Below are 20,417 nucleotides of genomic sequence, written 5' to 3'. Positions count from 1 at the left end.
ACACAAGAAATTACATTCCAGGTTCTTAGTATCCATAGCATAAATTTAGGTACGAGATGTGCATGCAATAAGCAAAAATTGATTTGTGTGACTTGAAGCATAGTGAATATTTAATACATTTGATGTAATGAATATTTATCATCTGGAGAAAGGAGTGATTTGAAAATAATAAGCTTGAAATATAAAATAAATCAAGACAAATATAAGTTAGCATTATGTTTTTTCACTGTATTCAGCAGTTGGAAAATCTGAATTTAGCTATCAACACAGGGGAAATGATGTATGGTTTCCTATGCAAATAGTCAAATAGATTAAAAACTAAAAGAATCTATTAAATTTCTTCTACAATGTGCAGAATATAAAATGTTATCAATCTTCTCCATCATTACTCTGTTTCTATAGCAACTTGGAAGATCTTGTGCTCAAGAGAAATTCACCAACATTTATTTGCATTGTCACACAAAAGAAACCTGGAAAGGAAGAAAATATATCTATAATTTCTAGACATCAGGTTTCCAAAGTACATTTCATTTACACATTTTGAATTATAGGGGGGAAATGCCATCAAAGCAACAACATTCTGAAATGGATGTTAAATTTATTAGTTAGAACTTAAGAAAAAAGATATTTCCATAGTCGTAACAGTCCAAAGGTTTTAGTAAATACAAAGTAAAAAATTATTTTTACTTTAAAGAAGAAAGCGTAGCATCCAAACTAAGTGATCAAGGCTCAGGTCATTCACCATAAGATAAAGCAGCAGCCATTTACCCTCAGACCAGTGAAAAGGAACTAAATAGCCACAGAGTTTTTTGAACACTATTGAGCAAGCTACATATAAACCCAAGCTGAAGGATGGATAAGTCCTCTTCCAAAGTGGGGAGTCCAATTCAAAGGACCAGGTAGTCATGGCAACTGACTAAACAGTGACATTCCACATATGGAAATTAGTGTAAAGCAGTTAGAGCCCACTTATATTATTGGGCCTTATATTATTACACAAAATATTACTTTCTTTGGATAATAACTATATAAACTATTAACAGAAAAAATGAAGTGAAAAGTATTTATAGAAAGCCTTAAAATTCTAATGTAAGTTTAAAGTTATCAAAGAAAAAACTTATTTATGGGTTATGCTACCTAAAAAAATGAAAGTTTAAAGCACCATCATACTAAAAATATGCTGCATATGGTCTTAAACCTATGGGTAAATCCAGTCATGTTTTTACTATATTTTTGAGTGATGAAAAATATGGTCATTGGTGATATGAAATTTGAATCAGCTTCTTACCTGATCCCACAGAAAATCTAGGGAACATGTCTGATGTTTCTCAGCTTGAGACAATCATTAGATGCTGGGCCAGGTAGGACACCTGTACATACTCTTCTGAAAGGTGGCACAGTTCCTTAGGAAAAAAAAATCACATCTTCCTTGGGTGTTCTAAGGTAGGACACAAAATGCTCAGAGTTAGATAATGCTTATTATACGGGTGTTAAGTTATTCTTACACCATTAATTTTCCCAGAACTAACATTACAGGGAAATTTCAGCTTGTATTTTTTCTATTGTTTTTGAAGTAGCCTTAAAAATTATGGAAGACTTTTTGAAGATTATTTTTTCAATTGTAGTTGATTAATTCTGGCTGGGTTTTGTTTTGTTTTGTTGAATTGACTGAACAGATATTATTTATTTTTAAATTCATATTTAAAATTTTCATGTAATATATTTTAATTATATTTTTTCCTCCTCCAATTACTCCCAGCATCCTCCCTTACTTACCCATCCTTGTTCTCTCTCTCTCTCTCTCTCTCTCTCTCTCTCTCTCTCTCTCTCTCTCTCTCTCTCTCCCCTCTCTCTCAAAAAACAAACAAAATACAAACTGACAGCTCAAAATGAAAAATAAAGACTAATAAAACACAAAATACTAAAACAGAAAAATCATGGACCCATTTTGTGTTAACTAACTACTCATGGATATGGGATCTGCCCTGGAGTGTGACTGACACACCTAGTAGCACTATACTGAATAAAACTAATTTTCTCGTCTTTTGTAGGTATCAGCTGCAAATAGCTTCTTGGTTCCCTTTCTTTTCTTAGTGCTGAGATTTTATCTCCTTGGAATCTGTGCAGTTCTTGTGCATGCTTCTACTGACTCTGTGAGCTGCTCATATGTGTTTCAGTCCTGTTGTGTCTGGAACATGCTGTTTACTTGGAATCCTCCTCTTCCTCTGACTGGTTTCATCTTTTTGCCTCCTTTCCTATATAGACCCCTGAGTCTTGAGAAGATAGGATTGATAAACACATCTGACTTAGCCTTTGTGCTCCAAAGTCTCTTTGCTCTCCACACATTATGATTCTTCTATTTTTGCTTGAATAGTTTGATTTTGCTTAGGTGTTTTCTTTTCATTTTTAAATTATTTCAGGTAAGCCAATATTCCTTTTCCTAAAATACTCATTTGTGTCAGAGCCTAGGATCACTCCATTAGTGTTCTTTGATTCTACTTTAGAATCAAAAGCCAGCTTAAATCAGGATGGGTAATAGAAGAAACTTTCAGCTGTTACTGCAAGGGGAATTCTTCTAAACATTATTATAATCAAGTGACACTTAGCTGTCCTCTCAAATGGTTACCATGAGACCTGATGTGGTAGTGATTTTCTGTGTTCCCGTTGTGTGATTAATGCATGGTATATCTCAGTGAGGGCAAGAAAGGATGTTATGAGTCTCTTACAAAGTTTGAAATGTGAATCAAGTTTAACTTACTACTTTTATTGTACCTAGTTACTAATGATAAAATGTCTTAGTATAGGGAAATATTTGTCCCTAGCCTTAAGCAAAGTAAAGTGCGCCTTTTCTGACCTTGCCATAGCTTTGAAATGTGTGTGTGTGTGTGTGTGTGTGTGTGTGTGTGTGTGTGTGTCCAACTTTAGTACACATTTGAGGTCTCGGAAGTCCCAGGTACTGATCTGTCACTGGAGTACAGAGAATGTGTCTTATAGTTCTCACTGCTTACAGCTCCAGACATTTCTTGAATTTCTTTGTGTGAGAACTGTTTCTAGATCAAGTGCCAGACTTAAGTCCCTGATGGCCACTATTCTCAGCCTTCCATCTTTTCTACCCAGATTTCATTTCCCCATTTCTCACAAGCCCCATAAGATCTATCACCCTGAGTTCTTATATTCCTCAATGAGCCCCACCCTTGGCAACAATTCTATACTCAAATATTTCATTTTATACCTCTCTTATCTAAGGATTTCACTGAGCTTGGACCTGACCTTTCCTATATTTACCATTTTGTTTACTCCCAATGGAAACCCTTTTTTATGAAATACCCCAAATCCCTATTCTATACTAATTTAATTCCAAAGCACCAGACTGATGAGAGGCGTAGTACTAAAAGGAAGAGTAAAATCCCCCCAGTCATGGGGCACCCTCTGTGTTCCAATCATTTACACATCATGAAGCCCAAGAAGATGATGATATTTGAATGCCATGCTGAAGTAATGAAGAGGCTGTTTCCTGCTGGTTCTCCTCAGCATCTCCATGAGTAGAGGATTTAACATCATAGGAAGTTGTCTGCTTTCCAGAACAGTCCAAGTCACAGATGAATTAAGTCTTCATGGTGACTACAGATCCCCACAGGCAATCTATTTCCTTATTCCTGCAACACATTTGATTTTTTTATTCAATTAGATATTTTTTCACTGGTTACATAGTAATTGTGCATTGTATGAGATGCATTATAACACTGTAATGCATATGGTTAATATGTAGCTATCAATGAAGGGCAATTATTCATTTGGTGCCTGTTTCTGCATACCAATAATGGATTCAATATTGGCTTTATTAGTGTGTAGTTCATAAACAAACAAGAAACTATCTACATTTTAACTTTTTTTTCTCATTTACAGCCATTCATTCAAACTTGAACACATTAATCATTAAGGAAGAATTGCCTAAGATAAAAATATAAAAACAAAAAATAGAAATTTTATGCCATAAAGATTCTTTTTAAATAAAAAACAGCCATTTGTGTAATTTAATATTTTTATTTGTTGTGTTATGAACATGTGTGTGGATATCAGAGGACAACTTGCTGGATTTGGTTTTTCTGTTTCTACTATGTGAGTTGACTAAGAACTGAGCACAGATCTTCCTGCACCCTTGTCAGCTGAAACATCTTTCAAATCCCTAAGACGGCTATTTTGTTTCTGTTTTATTTCTTCCAAACACATAGTGATGATACATTAACATAAAATCGGCTTGGACTAGCAACTAATGGAGTCCCCACTAGAAAAGAACGGGACAAATGGAATAGCAGACATCAAATTCACACCATTGAAATACCAGTCCCATCATTTCTAAAAGATAACTTGATTTCCAACAGAAATTCAGTAGAAACCATCATGAATTGAGTATTTGTTCAAGACATTTTCGATAGACACTTACATTAGAACAACTTCTTCTTCTTTTTTTTTTTTTACTTCATTGAGTTAAATTTCTAAAAAAGAAAGAAAGAAAGAAAGAAAGAAAGAAAGAAAGAAAGAAAAGAAAAAAGAAAACTTGCTTTAATCATTTTGGGGATATTTTATATTTCATATTTATAAGTTTTCTTTTGTGTAAAAGCAAAAACTTATGAATGTTGAAACATCTTAGTTGCTTTTGAATAATAGAGGGAGACAGTACAGTAAAGCAAATTGTGTTAAAGCAAATCATACAACAAAAAGTTTTCCTTGGTTATTTAAAGGTTAAAGCAGGTCATTTATCTCTAGTCATCATTTGTAAACACCCTGCTTAGGTCACTAATATGTTTTGCAAACCCAGTAGATATACATTTGTAAAATGGTTTTTGGTCATGCTAAAATATCACTGTGTTATGCTTTATAATTTGGAATTAATGTATAACCTCTACTTTGTCTAATTTAAATTCTGGCAGAGTGGTTTTTAATTTTGTAACACCAATTTTGAGCATTGTTATAAGGGATACAACCTGGAAGCAACCCAGGCATGCATCAGTAGCATAATGAATAAATGTGCGTGCATCCATATAATGGAATACTGCTGCAGAATAAATAGGAAGGAGTCATTACTTGCATATATGATAATATGTTTAGAGCACAAAACCATTAATCTGAGTACCACTACATAACATTTCAGAAAATAACAACTAATCTGTTCTGACAAAGAGCTAGTCACTGGGTGATCTGGTGCCAGGGACACGGACTATGAGGGTAGAAGTTATTACAAGGTCTGGTAAACATGTAATGGACATATTTATTGTCTTCATTGTGGCAATAGATTCATAAGTTCATATAGACACCAAAGCTAAGCAAATTAATTATTTTAAATAAGTGTCCTTTTCTTAATGACTACCTCAAACATAAAAGCCACTTGTTAAGTCCTGTGAGAGACATATTTCATACTGGAAAAACAAGTAGGAGTCAGGTCTGTATCTTTTCTGCAGGGTCCATGCGGTGCTGCAGGCCCAGAGGTATAAATGAAGTGATGCAGCAAACATGCAGTTCTGGCTGAATGCTAGAAAGAAGCATCACTTTATGCAGTCCTTCCCTCAAACATCTCAATCGGGGGCCCTTTCCTATGCATGCCCATCATAGATTGCTGCTCTATCAAATATTGATATAAAAAGTTTATTATAAATTGGCTGATAAGAGTAAAATATTCTGTACTTTTGGCATTAAGTGATGAACATTTTACTCATTAGTTTGTTTTAGCCTGCCTGAATTAGTTAGTGGAATGTTAGCAATCAGTTATTTCATTTTATTTATCTACTCACAGAATTTTTTTCTCAGAGTGACTCTTTCCTTAAAACACTGTGGACATTGGAGATGTATCTGTAGCAAGTAAGTTAATTCCATTTGCTAGTCTTCAGTTTCAAAGACTCCAAATGGAGGATAAGATGGCAGCTGTATATGTTGCTTCAAGACTCAGATTCCTGTACCAAGGAGACCGAGGCACGATGATTGCTAGCTGTTCAAAGACAGACTGACTTAAATTGCAAGTTCCAGGCAGCTACATAGGGATATTCACAAATAGTCATAAAACAACAGAAAAAGAGTACGCCAGAAACAACAGGGGAGTCAATAATCACTGGCCTTCACAACTGTGTCAACAGAGTATCTTCCGTTATGAAAGGGCATTCTCTGTCAGTCCAACAGAATATTTTGGTGTCTGTTTTATTAGCTAGTAGGAAAGTAGTAAATGTACTGAACCTCCTGTATAAAATTAGCATAATAATTAAACAGTGACCTTTTGTAGGTCAGGAAAACTGTTTAATCTCTTATTCATCTATTCATAAGGAGAACGCAAGAGGCCTATAGAAACAAAAATAAACTGGAATCTATCAAAGCAACCATGTCTTTAAAGATAACAAAATTAACTACCCTTTTCAGTTAATTACATTAAGATGCTAGAAGTTACCACGATTTTTGTGTTCAGAAGGAAAGTACATAAATGTGTCTACTGAAGGACAAGCATCTCTTTGTCTTTTATTCAGGATTATTGTTAGATGCAATAGGTCATTTTTCATGCAGTATAAGACTGAAACATACTTTCCAGATTCAGTCACTTTTAGTAATATTAACTGCACTTCCTATTGTGTCAACCTAAAGCTTTATCTCAGCTTCAGAGTGAATTTCAAAGTATGTGATTTGTTTTCCAAATTCATGACACAGCTCTTTCTTCAGTCAGGATGACTAACTTCTCTGTGTCTAGGCAGGGAAGGACATTCTGCTAAAAGAACCAAGGTATTTACCTCTGCCTCAATTCTCTAGCCAAATTTAGAAAAAAAAATATTTTAAGTCACTGAATAGCTCCTCCAATATCTTTTTACATACCCCATCTACACATATCTTATCAACAGAATCTCTTAAAATTTAAATTCTAAATATTGCTTCTTAAGAAAAAAGATAAACAATGTATATTTTCTACTAAAGGATTTGAGTAAATTTTTTGAAGAAGGACTCATGGCCTTTATTTTGTTTATAATCATTTTAGTTTTTTTTAAATAGGAAAGGGGAATCTAAGAGGCAATGATGTGAGTACAAACATAAAAACATGAAAAATGGGGAAGACCAGATTTCTTTAAGAGACAGGAAGTTCATGGTATGTGACTGGTTTTTTTCATAAGCAAAAATATGAACTGAACTGTTTAGGTCAAACAAGCATGTACAGGAGGCATGTGAAGGAGGCAGAGTCACTCTGCCCTTTCCTCCTCTGTCATGTTCCCTGAACATCATTTCTCTGGAGGGCTTCATAAGTCTTAATGTGCTTGACCTCCTAGATTCTTCCCAAATAATGGTCTAGTTATAGGGGTGAGAGTCACAGAAGGATCCAAGTGGCCATGGATTTAGACTTCTCGGGGGAGGCACCTGGTGTTCATAATCCTAAATCTTCATCTTCACACCAGTGTGTTCATCCCATGCCTTGTCAATTAAAATAACATGGACCTGTCTCTGCCGTACATAATTTCCCCTGATTCAAATTTCATTTTTTCAGAAACCAATTGATTGACACTTACTATTTAATACACTACAGTCTTGTAAGATATTAACCAAAGAAGTGATATCACTATTTCTGGTAGGGAATTGTCTTTGTACAATGCTTCACTGCCTTGATATTTTAATCGTCCATACCTCAAAACACATGTCTCAAACCACACGGTGTAGGAGGACACTAAGTGATATGCAAAGATCTCACCCTGAATATAGCAGGGCAGGTGCGGATGTTCAGAATACTGGAGCCAACATAGAATCAACAGATTTTTATTGCAGATGGCATTCTTTTTATGTTATGCAAGAAATGATGAGGACTTTAATTTGTAGCATTTCAGTGCCTGTTGGAAAGAGTTGAAATAGGCTTTGTACTGGCATGCCCAAACTCTTGAAAAATATGTTATATACGTTGTTATGTCAACATTGTCACTGAGTCTGTAGGGAGCAAATACCTTAAGGAATAATACAAATAACAATTCAGAGGGATTGCAGAGGTGGAAACACCAAAGAATCCCCTTCCCAATATCTACAAGATTAAGTAGTCTCCAGGAAACTCTTCCTGCCAAGGGTGACTGAGCCCCTGCAGTGCCTGCCTGTCATGTACTCAATTACTAATTAATGTGAGAGTACTTTATAGTCTTTACATGGTGACTTAAGAGAAAGTATATTCTTTGGGTTTCAAATAACATATAAAAAGATTATTTTGGAAGGAAGGGGAACCCCCTGCTTTGTAAATACCAGCATTTTATAAAAGCATACACATGCTGTCAGTCATTTAAATATTCCATAGAATTTTCTTAATGCAGCAAACAGAAGACCAAACCAGCCTCTGTGGTAATGTATCCTAATAGCCAATGGGTAATTATGCAACTTTGAAGGCACAAGGAAGGAAAAGTGGGGTCTATTAGAAACTTATACATGGACCATGTGATAGCACAATGCACTGTTAATGTTTACTAAGTGAAATAAGTAGTTACTGCAAAAAGAAAAAACCCACATATTGAATTTGCTCTTAGACTTCGAGCATCCATGTTAAAAGGTTTTTTTTTCCTTTTTTTATTAATTTATTCTTGTTACATCTCAATGGTTATCCCATCCCTTATATCCTCCCATTCTTCCCTCCCTCCCATTTTCCCATTATTCCCCTCCCCTATGACTGTTCCTGAGGGAGATTACTTCCCCCTGTATATGCTCATAGGGTATCAAGTCTCTTCTTGGTAACCTGCTGTCCTTCCTCTGAGTGCCACAGGTCTCCCCCTCCAGGAAACATGGTCAAAGGTGAGGCACCGGAGTATGTGAGAAAGTCATATCCCACTCTCCACTCTACTGTGGAGGATGTTCTGACCATTGACTAGATCTGGGTAGGGGTTTAAGGTTTACTGCCTGTATTGTCCTTGGCTGGTGCCTTAGTTTGAGCAGGACCCCTGGGCCCAAATCTGCCTATCATAATGTTCTACTTGTAGGTTTCTAGGATCCTCTGGATCCTTCTAGTTTGCCATTCTCCCATGCTTCTCTCATCTAGAGTCCCAATAGAATGTCCTCCCCTCTGTCTCAGTTTCCTGGTGAGTGAAGGCTTTCGTGGGACATGCCCCTTGGGCTAATATGCAGATATAAGTGAGTATATACCATTTGAGTCTTTCTGCTTCTGGGTTAACTAACTCATTATGATCATTTCTAGCTCAATCCATTTATCCACAAATTTCGGGAATTCTTTGTTTTTAATAGCTGAATAGTATTCCATAGTATATATGTACCACAGTTTCTTTATCCATTCTTCTACTGAGGGACACTTAGGCTGTTTCCATGTTCTGGCTATTATGAATAAGGCTGCTATGAACATGGTTGAGCAAATTTTCTTGTTGCATGCTGGAGCATCTTCTGGGTATATTCCAAGGAGTGGAATAGCTGGGTCTTAAGGAAGCCCTATTCCCATTTTTCTGAGATAGCACCAGATAGATTTCCAAAGTGGCTGTACTAGTTTGCATTCCCACCAGTAATGAAGGAGTGTTCCTCTCTCCCCACATCCTCGCCAGCATGTGGTTTCGCTTGAATTTTTTATCTTAGCCATTCTGATGGGTGTAAAATGGAATCTCAGAGTTGTTTTGATTTGCATTTCCCTGATGATTAAGGAGGTTGAGCATTTCTTTAAGTGTTTCTCAGCCATTTGATATTCCTCTGTTGAGAATTCTCTGTTTAGTTCCAAGCCCCATTTCTCAATTGGGTTATTTGGTTTGGTGGTGTTTAATTTCTTGAGTTCTTTATATATTTTGGATATTAGACCTTTGTCAGATGTAGGGTTGGTGAAGATCTTTTCCCAGTCTGTAGGCTGTCGCTTTGTTCTCTTGACAGTGTCTCCTGCCTTACAGAAGCTTCTCAGCCTCATGAGCTCCCATTTTTAATTGTTGACATTAATGCCTGGGCTGTTGGGTGTTATGTTTAGGAAGTTGTCTCCTGTGCCAATATGTTCCAGGCTCTTCCCCACTTTTTCTTCTAAGTGACTTAGTGTCTCTGGTTTTATGTTGAGGTCTTTAATCTACTTGGATTTGAGTTTTGTACAAGGTGACAAATATGGGTCTAGTTGCATTTTTCTACACATAGACATCCAATTTGACCAGCACCATTTCTTGAAGATGCTATCCTTTTTCCATCGAATGGATTTGGTTTCTTTGTCAAAAATCAAGTGACCATATGTGTGTGGATTCATATCTGGGTCTTCGATTCGATTCCACTGATCAACCGGCCTGTTGCTGTGCCAGTACCATGCTGTTTTAATTACTATTGCTTTATAGTACAGTTTGAGATCAGGTATGGAGACTCCTCCAGAGCACCTTTTATTGTACAAGATTGTTTTAGCTATTTTGGGTTTTTTGTTTTTCCACATGAAGTTCAGAATTGAACTTTCAATGTCTTTAAAAAATTGTGTAGGTATTTTGATAGGGATTACATTGAATCTGTAGATTGCTTTTGGTAGGATGGCCATTTTTACTATGTTAATTCTCCCGATCCATGAGCAAGGAAGATCATTCCATCTTCTCATGTCATCTTCAATCTCTTTCTTTAGAGTTTTGAAATTTTTTTCAAACAAGTCCTTCACTTGCTTCGTTAGAGTAACTCCTAAATATTTTATATTGCTGTGGCTAATGTGAAGGGTGCAGTTTTCCTAATTTCTTCCTCTGCAAGCTTGTCATTTGTGTATAGGAAGGCTACTGACTTTTTTGAGTTAATTTTGTATCCAGCCACTTTGCTGAAGGTGTTTATCAGCTGTAGGAGTTCTCTGGTAGAATTTTGAGGGTCACTTATGTACACTATCATATCATCTGCAAATAGAGATAATTTGACTTCCTCCTTTCCCATTTGGATACCCTTGATTTTCTTTTGTTGTCTTATTGCTCTGGCTAGAACTTCGAGTACTATATTGAAGAGATATGGAGAGAGTGGGCAGCCTTGCCTTGTTCCTGATTTTAGAGGAATTTCCTTGAGTATCTCACCATTTACTTTGATTTTGGTTATTGGCTTGCTGTATATAGCCTTTATTATGTTGAGGAAAGTGCCTTGTATCCCTGATCTCCCTAAAACTTTAAACATGAATGGGTGTTGGATTTTATCAAATGCTTTCTCTGCATCTAAAGAGATGATCATGAGGTTTTTTATTTTCAGTTTGTTTATATGGTGGATTACATTGATGAATTTCCATATATTAAACCATCCCTGCATGCCTGGAATGAAGCCTACTTGGTCATGATGAATGATATCTTTGATGTGTTCTTGTATTCGTTTTGCAAGTATTTTATTTAGTATTTTTGCATCCATGTTCATAAGAGAAATTGGTCTGAAATTCTCTTTCTTTGTTGAGTCTTTGTGAGGTTTAGGTATCAATGAGACTGTGTCCTCATAGAATGAATTTGGTAATGTTCCAGTCATTTCTATCTTTTGGAGTAGCTTGAAGAGTATTGGTATTAGCTCGCCCTTGAAGGTCTGGTAGAATTCTGCAGTGAAACCATCTGTCCCTGGGCTTTTTTTGGTTGGGAGACTATCAATGATTGCTTCTATTTCTGTAGGAGAATTGGGACTATTTAGCTTGTTTATCTGTTCTTCACTCAACTTTGGCAAGTGAAATTAATCAAGAAAATTGTTCATTTCCCTTAGATTTTCAAATTTTGTGGCATATATGCCTTCAAAGTAGGATCTTATGATTCTTTGTATTTCTTCAGTGTCTGTTGTTATGTCTCCCTTTTCATTTCTGATTTTGTTGATTTCAATACTGTCTCTCTGCCTTTTTGTTAGTTTGGCTAATGATCTGTCTATCTTGTTCAGTTTCTCAAAGAACCAGCTCTTGGTTTTGTTGATTCTTTGGACTGTTTTCTTAGTTTCTAATTTGTTAATTTCAGCCCTGAGTTTGATTATTTCCAGACGTCTACTCCTTTTGGGTGTTTCTGCTTCTTTTTTTTTCTAGGGCTTCCAGTTGTGTCGTTAAGGTGCTTATGTGTGATGCTTCCAATTTCTTTTTAAAGGCACTTAGTGCTATGAATTTTCCTCTTAGCACTGCTTTCAATGTATCCCACAAATTTGGGTACGTTGTTCCTTCATTTTCATTGAATTTCAGAAACTCCTTGATTTCTTTCTTTATTTCTTCCCTGACCCAGGTGTCATTTAGCAGAGAGTTGTTTAGTTTCCACATTCGTGTAGGCTTTTTGTTATTTCTGTTGTTGAATTGCAGCCTAAGCCCATGGTGATCTGATAGGATACAAGGTATTATTTCAATCCTCTTGTATCTGTTGAGGCTTTCTTGTGAACTACGATGTGATCAATTGGAGAAGTTTCCATGGGGTGCAGAGAAGAGGGTATATTCTTTCTTGTTTGGGTGAAAGTTTCTATAGATATCTGTTAGATCCATTAGACCCATGGCATTGGTTAATGATGTTATTTCTCGGCTTAGTTTCTGTTTCAATGACTTGCCCTTCAGTGAGAGTGGGGTGTTGAAGTTTCCCACTATTATTGTGTGGGGATTGATGTGTGGTTTAAGCCTTTTTAGCAGATCTTTTACAAATGTGGGTGCCCTTGTATTAGGAACATAGATGTTCAGAATTGTGATGTCATTTGGTTGACTTTACCTTTGATGAGTATGAAGTGTCCGTCCTCATTTCTTTTGATTAATTTTGGTTAAAAGTCTATTTTGTTCGATATCAAAATGGTTACGCCTGCTTGCTTCTTGTGACCATTTGCTTGGAATATTTTTTCCAACCTTTTATCCTAAGGTAATGCCTATTGTTATGGGTGAGATGTGTTTCTTGAATGCAGAAGAATGTTGGATCTTGTTTATGCACCCATTCAGTTAGTCTGTGTCTTTTTATTGGAGAATTGAGACCATTGATATTGAGAGATATTAATGACCAGTGACTGTTAAGAGTCTTAATTTTGATGTTGGTTCCAGTCAAGCGTTTGTGTAGTTGTGTTTTTGTCATGGTATAGTTATCTATTTCCTGAGTAGGTTTGGTTGTAGCTTGACCCTTTGGGATGGAGTTTTCCTTCTAGTACCTTCTGTAAAGCTGGATTTGTGGATAGGTATTGTTTGAATTTGGTTTTGTCATGGAATATTTTGTTTTCTCTATCAATGGTTATTGATAGTTTTGCTGGGTAAAGTAGTCTGGCCTGGCATCTGTGGTCTCTTAGGGTTTGCAGGATCTCTGTCCAGGCCCTTCTGGCTTTGATGGTCTCTGCTGAGAAGTCGGGTGTAATTCTGATAGGTTTGCCATTAAATGTTATTTGGCCCTTTTCCCTTGCAGCTTTTAATATTTTTTCTTTGTTCTGTATGTTTTGTGTTTTGATTATAATGTGACGGGCAGTTTTTCTTTTCTGGTCAATTCTATTTGGTGTTCTGTAGGCCTCTTGTATGTTTATAGGCATCTCTTTCTTTAGATTGGGGACATTTTCTTCTATGATTTTGTTGAGGATAGTTTCTGGGCCTTGGAGTCTGATATCTTCTCTTTCTTCAATGCCTATTATCCTCGTATTTCTTCTTTTCATGGTGTCCTTAATTTCTTGGATGTTTTATGTTTTCCTGAAAAATTTCCAGTTCCACTCTATGTGCTTCTTTTATGTCTCGCACCTGTTTGGCTGCGTCTTCCTGCATCTGATTATGAATTTTATTTGTTTCCTCCATTATCATCCTCATTACCAAGGATTTGAGGTCATTTTCTTGTGTTTCTGTTGTATTTGAGTTCTCTGGGTTGTTTTCTTTGGGATAGCTGGATACTGGAGACGCTATGTTGTTTTGGGTTTTTTTTGCGTATGCTTTTACACTGTCCTTTAGACATCTTGCTGTCTCTGTTTTTGTTGGTTAACTTCCAGAGTTGGGTGGAGGGAATGTGATGATAGATTCACTTGTTGTCTCACGATTTCCGTGAGGAACTCTGATACTTCACTGGTGTGGATGTCAGGAGGTTAGCCCTGTCATTTTGGGCTCTCACAGCCAGTGATCCGAAGCTCCCCTTTGCTGTGGGTCCTGCAGTCATTCTGAGTCTCTGAATGAATGTTAGATCAGGCCAAGGTATCCACAGCCTTTAGGGTCCCCTGCCAAGTCCAGCCAGGGATACTGGGCCCCAACCACGTGTCGAGCTCAGCTAGATTCTCAGGGCCTGAACCGTCTGCCACAGCAGGAGAACTGTGGCTACGCTGAGCTGGTGCCTCCAGTGGAACTGAGTGCTCCACCCAGCCTGCATCACAACAGGAGAACTGCGGCTGCACTGAGTTAGCGCCTAGGGTGGAATTGAGCTCTCTGCCTAGCCTGTGTCATGGCAGAAGAACTGTGGCTGCACTGAGCTGGTGCCTAGGGTGGAACTGAGTGCTCCGCCTAGCCTGTGTCACATCAGGAGAACTGCGGCTACGCTGAGCTGGTGCCGAGCGTGGAGCTGAGCGCTTGGCTCAGCCTGTGTCACAGCAGGGGAGCTGTGGCTGTGCTGAGATAGTGCCTCGGGCAGAATTGCTTGCTGTGCTGAGCCACTGTTTCCACAGCACAGCGCACTGAGCAAACCCGGGACTCTGGGGCTGAACTGTCTGCCGAGTCCAGTTTGGGTCTCAAGGCACCATGCGACCCAAATCCTGTCCAGACTCCCCTCTCCCGCAGCAACTCCCACCGTCCACCACACCAATTGCCTCCACTGGAAGGCTCTGAGCTGCAAACCTCAGCCACCACCGCTGGTGCCGCTGGTGTCGCTGGTGCCACTGGTGCCGCTGGTGCCGCTGGTGCCGCTGGTGCCGCTGGTGACACTGCTGTCTCTGCCACTGCTACTCTGATCTGAGAAAATCCACAGTCCTCCTGTGTGCAGGGGCAAGCAGGTCCTCCGCACCCTGGACCCTCCGAACCGTGGAGCACTCCTGCTGCCATGGTGTGGGGACCTTGGTGTTCCTGGCTCAGAAATCTGTGCAATTCCCTGAATTGTTCACTGGAGCTTACAAACACGGTCCACACTGCTCGCTGCCATCTTGGATCTCTCTTAAAAGTTTTTTAATTGAGGACCTTATACAGGCTAAAATGGACTTACACACCATGTCTAAGCCTGACATGGTGGTTCTTAACTGTTGTTATACTCTGCAGGCTGGGGCATGATATTTCTGAAAGTCTGAGAAAACCTGAGCAATACTGTGAGTACCAGCCTTAGGATTCTCTGAAACTTTTCCTGAATCTCTTTCTCATTATGGGGTTAGCTCTGTTGCTAAAAAATGTAACAGGATAACTTCTTATCCTGGATACGTGACCATATCTTACAGGGACCTTAACCAGAACCTGAAATGGGCATCAAATGCAGAGAGCTAATTTATGTCACATGGACCAACACCAAGTGCTCCAACCAGCACCCAGAGGGCTGCTTCTATAACCAAATCTTTGCCTGTCCCAGCTACACCATATATCTGTTACATAGAGTATGTTTTTTTCCCACATGGGACTACCGTCCTCCTTAAAAACCCAAAGAGGCTTATGGAATTAGGTCACAAATTAATTGTGTACTTGCTGGAAATATGTTTTGTTTCTCTATTTTGTGTGAGTGTGTGTGTGTGTGTGTCTGTGTGTGTGTGTGTGTGTGTGTGTGTGTGTATGTGTGTGCGCACGCGCATGCGCTCACGCATACATGTGCATGCATGTGCCTAAGTTTCAAACTATTTTATTTCAGTGTTTTCAATATTCTTCCACAGTATACTGACAGAGAATTACTACACATCAAGACACTAGAATCTATAGTCAGACAAATTATCATTCTTATAAATAAATATATTAGCTATATCACCTTGAATAAACACTTTAATATCTTGGAGTTTTTATTCTCTGATAGGTATAATGGGGATAGAAATTCTTGCGCCCCAACATGCATGTGATAAAAGACATTTTGCTAGCACAGATGGAATCTTTTCTGACTCTCCACCTCCCAGGAAGGCACAGAACAGTGGGCAGGAGAAGTATCCTCTGATACACTTGTTGAATGTCCCTGTCCACTGAACATTGTTCTCAGTGCTGGAATGAAGCCCTGAATAAGGGGAAAAAAAGCCCAGGCCTCAAAAGACAATTGCAATAATTGCACACTTTGATGTAAGGTAAAAGTATATACTTCATAGATTCCATTGTCCTCAAAACCTCTAATCATTTTAAAATAGAAACTTAATTTCAGCTGAAATCAAATAAAGATGAAGTGCAAATGATTAGTTGTAATTTACTGTGAAATGTTAATCAAGGTCTTGAAAGTCCTCCTGAAGATTTTATGTTGCAGATTCATAATGACTAGGGAAAAAGTCAGAGTCCATATTAATTAAAGAATAAACAATTGATTTTCTTCCAAAAAACATCAATTAATATATCATTATATCATCTGTGCCTCAAAATATGTTTAGTATTTATTATGTTATAATGTCTCTTGGAACTTGAAGGTTTGCAATATTTTTTAATTACAAGGTATTATACCACAAGATGATTTTCAAAGAGGAATAATCCATGCATCAAGCTTTCTGTAAGAGCATATATCAGTCAGCCACATGCTTCTTCAAACATGATATTTCAAAAATGTATTATATAAAAATGTTTCACTTTTCTTAAAGGCCATTTATTACTATATACATCCAAATAAAATGGTCTAGCAAATAAGCCTGTTTTCTATGCTAGAGACACTATCCATATTGGATATAATGAAGCCTTGATAATGGGTAATTATAAGAAGCTATTAAATAGTCTGTTGCAGAAATGGTATACATTAGCAACAGAACAATTCCTTATACATTTAAAATACAATTAGATCTTGACACAATGTGCTGTAGATGTATTCAGGCCTAAATACAACAGGCAGAACCAGCCTGTCATAGTTCAATACCATTTTGTTTATTTATCTGATAAGATGGCAATGGGATGGAAAACTGAGAAGAAAAGACTCATCTGCTGATGTGGTGAACACAGGCAAGCAGGTGCTTCCTAGCCCAATTCTGTTTTCCTCAAAACAGTTTTTCCTTAAGGCTCGGAGCATCGAAACTAGCGTTTTGTGTATGTTAAGTAAACATGTGACCGAATACATCCCTATCTCAAAAGTGTATTTTCTGGTCATGGTTGGCTTAAGCATGTTTTTTTCCACAAGACAAATGGTGTTATTTTAAATACACGTGTTGTGATGTATCTGCAAGAGTTTGAGGTAGTGGAGCCTGCCTTCAGGAAGCTTTCTCTGACAGAGAGTATGAAAATAATGGATAATGTCAGGCAAAGTGGCTCTTGCCTTTAGACTAGCATGCCAGAGGAAGGTGTGTCTCTGTGAGTTTAAGGTCAGCCTTGTCTACATAATGTGTTCAGGACCAGCTGGAACTATGTTGTAAAACCATGCCTCAAAGCAAAGAAGGATGACTTGACAGCATGTAGACTGTAGATATGTAGGGAAAAAGAAAATACCTTTAGTGCAGAAATCACAGAGGAGGTGCTGTTGACTCTAGACCTAGAATCCAGAAAAATGAAGTATGTCAAAGGGGAAAGAACAGCAATGTAGCAGAAGTTAATAGGTTAGTTGGAGATGAGGAAGTTGCAATAGAATACAGAAAGACGTAGTAATGATCTTGTAAACTCAAGCTCTTTACATTACAGTGGCAAAATGATCCCTAGGAAATGTAATTAACAATAAAATGAAATTAAATCTCTTAGTGTGTGGCCAACTTCCCAAGATTTTCCATGAATTTGGGCAGGTTAGTATATTCAATCAAATGGAAAGGTGTGTGTGCTTGTGTGCTTTCTTGACCTTGAGATAGATGAACAACATTAATGTAGGCATTTTATTTTAGGATAAAATTACTTAAAAATAACATACTGGCCCCCAGGTACCCAAATATTTAGTAAAAATACACAAACAATAGAAAGAAAAGAAATGCTAAGAGGTTCTGAAAAAAAACATGTATGAAGTAGCTATCCTTGTGTCTTTATTCAGAGACTAAGTACACAGAAAAAGAGCCTTTTTAGGGAGGAGACGGATTCTTGTCTCCTTGCTAATTGAGTGCTATCAGAGATGAGTCTATGGCTCATTGTATCTGAATAGAAAAAAACCCTCAATAACATGGTTAGCAAACCCTGGTTTTGGCACTTCCTATTGCAACGAGCCCTACAGTCTCCTGCCTTCTCTCTCAATTGATGATAATAATAGCTTGGAGCTGTCGAGGGGGTCAGTAGATTAGCCCTGTGATTTAAAGAAAGATGAGCATTTCAAGCATAAAGGAATTTGAAAAAAAACATGCAATGCTTCCCTCAGTCTCTAAAGGCAGAAGTCCAGGACTCCTCTCCCTCCCCCTTACTCCCTACACTCCATCTACCTTCATCCTGTGATAACTTTGATGTTCTTACCAGTGTCTGTTTATCTGGGTTAGTGTAGAGTTCTTTAAAACACAAAAATATTTTTTAAAATTTTTTATTAATTTATTCTTGTTACATCTCAATGGTTATCCCATCCCTTGTATCCTCCCATTCTTCCCTCCCTCCCATTTTCCCCTTATTCCCCTCCCATGACCAGACAATAAATGGGGTTGAAGTTTTTAACTTCATCCACCTTTTCCTCCTGAAAAAAAAACCCACAGAAATAAAAAAGCTATTTATGTTCTATTTCTCCTGGTGCCTACTCTCACTATAAACTCTTGTGGGGAGGCAGTGAGTTGAGGAGTGAATGAAATGACTGGACTATAAAAAATGTTCAAAGCCGGGCCTGGTGGCTCATGCCTTTAATGCCAGCACTTAGGAGGCTGAGGCAGGTGGATCACTGTGAGTTTGAGGCCAGCCTGGTCTACAGAGTAAGTCCAAGACAACCAAGGCTACACAGAGAAACCCTGTCTCAAAAAACCAAAAAATAAAATTAAAAAATTTCACATTGCTTCCATGGAAAAATGGGTTGTCAAATTATGCCACATTGGAGGAGAACTTAGAAATCTTAGTGTATGTTTGTGAGCCAGGTCATGTGGGTAGCAATGGAAGTAGTTAGAAAAAAAAGTGCTTCAGTCTAAATTCTTTCTGATGGCAGAACTGATATATTTGTAATGATTTTGCCCCACTTTTCTGGGGCATATATCAATACTTTCTCAATTCGTTTTTTTTTTTTTTTTACTTTCTCAATTCTTGATATGATTATTATAGTAAAATGTCATGGCAGTTTACCTTTAAAGTATCAGTGACCTAATCATTATTTTCTTCTTTATCTCTCTGGATATTTTTCTTATATAAATATATAATATCAAAAATGTGTCTTTTTGACACTATTACACAATTAAAGCAGCATATGGTCATTAGTGCCATCAAAACCCTGTGGTCCCAGCCGTCACAGTAGGTTCTCTTCTGACTTTTTTCTTTTTTCACCTTCTTAAAACTAAAACACACACACGCACACACCCATGCATACACCCATGCACACACATGCACACACTTACACCCATTCATGCTTCACAAAGAGTTCTCTCTCCGCTACAATGCCAAGTGTAGCTCTTAAGCTGACTCATATCAGTAAAGGATTCTAGCAATTAGCAAATCATTTTCAATTCAGTTTAAATATTTTATATCCAAACAAGCATAGCAGTCTCCCAGGATTAAACTGGTTCAGGCTTTGTTAATCGGAATTTCTCAGAAATCACTGCAGTAGAAAATCATACACTTTTACGCCTAGCATGGACGTAAGAACAAAATCTAGGTTGCAGAAAGGCAGTGGTCTTGAAACAAAGGGGAAATGATTTGTAGGACAGATGAGGGTGTATCAGGGAAGGCCTCCTCAGTCCTTCTTAATTGCTGTGAAAAGGCTCCTGTTGTGTTGCTTCTGATATTATTGTTTTCCTCAGAAGACAAAACGGAAACAGAAATGGAGGGAATAGGAGTATGTGTAGGGGAACATTTATGGCTTTCCCGTAGAAAACTGCAGCTACGCTGTCGGCCTAACCCATCGTTCCATCACAGCTGGTCACGTGCTTCTCTCCAGCTGGCCACACCTCTGCAGAATAAATACCCCTAGCTTCCCAAGCTTTCCCACTTTACAGACTCTGGCGCCACCCCTCCAGCTGCACGTCAACTTGACCGTTCTTGCTCTTTTCTTCTTTACTTTAGTCTATTTCCCAAGTATTACTTCTTCTCAAAATATGGAAAGGATAATTTTTGTTAAGTATCATTTGAGCCTTCATATGGAATCATCTCCTGCACAGATTCAAGGCAGATGTGCTCCCAGTGTTCAGCAGGAGATGTCACCACAGGTTCTTGATCTAGAACCTGTCCTCAATGCCATCTGCTTCCAAAGGGAAATCAGTTTTCTTCACTGGTGATTTTTGTCGAGCTTTTTGTCTCCTGTTGCTTAGCTTGGGCATTAATTGTCAAACTGTTCTTTTGCTTCTGCATTATATTTTGTGATTTTTATGGGGTTTTGTGTATATGTGTG

At 37.9% G+C, this 20,417-nt stretch overlaps 1 protein-coding gene across 31 annotated transcripts in view; it reads left to right on the top strand.

Moving 5' to 3' along the window:
* NRXN1 (neurexin 1) overlaps nt 1-20,417 on the top strand; it is a 1,076,640-nt gene that overhangs the window by 356,957 nt on the left and 699,266 nt on the right. The gene's annotated exons all lie outside the window — the stretch shown is intronic.

The sequence above is a fragment of the Acomys minous genome (assembly GCF_964271855.1).
Source record: "Acomys minous genome assembly, chromosome: 8".
Lineage (NCBI taxonomy): Eukaryota > Metazoa > Chordata > Mammalia > Rodentia > Muridae > Acomys > Acomys minous.
The sequence above is the reverse complement of the archived record's forward strand: the minus strand, read 5'-3'. Positions and strand labels throughout refer to the sequence as shown.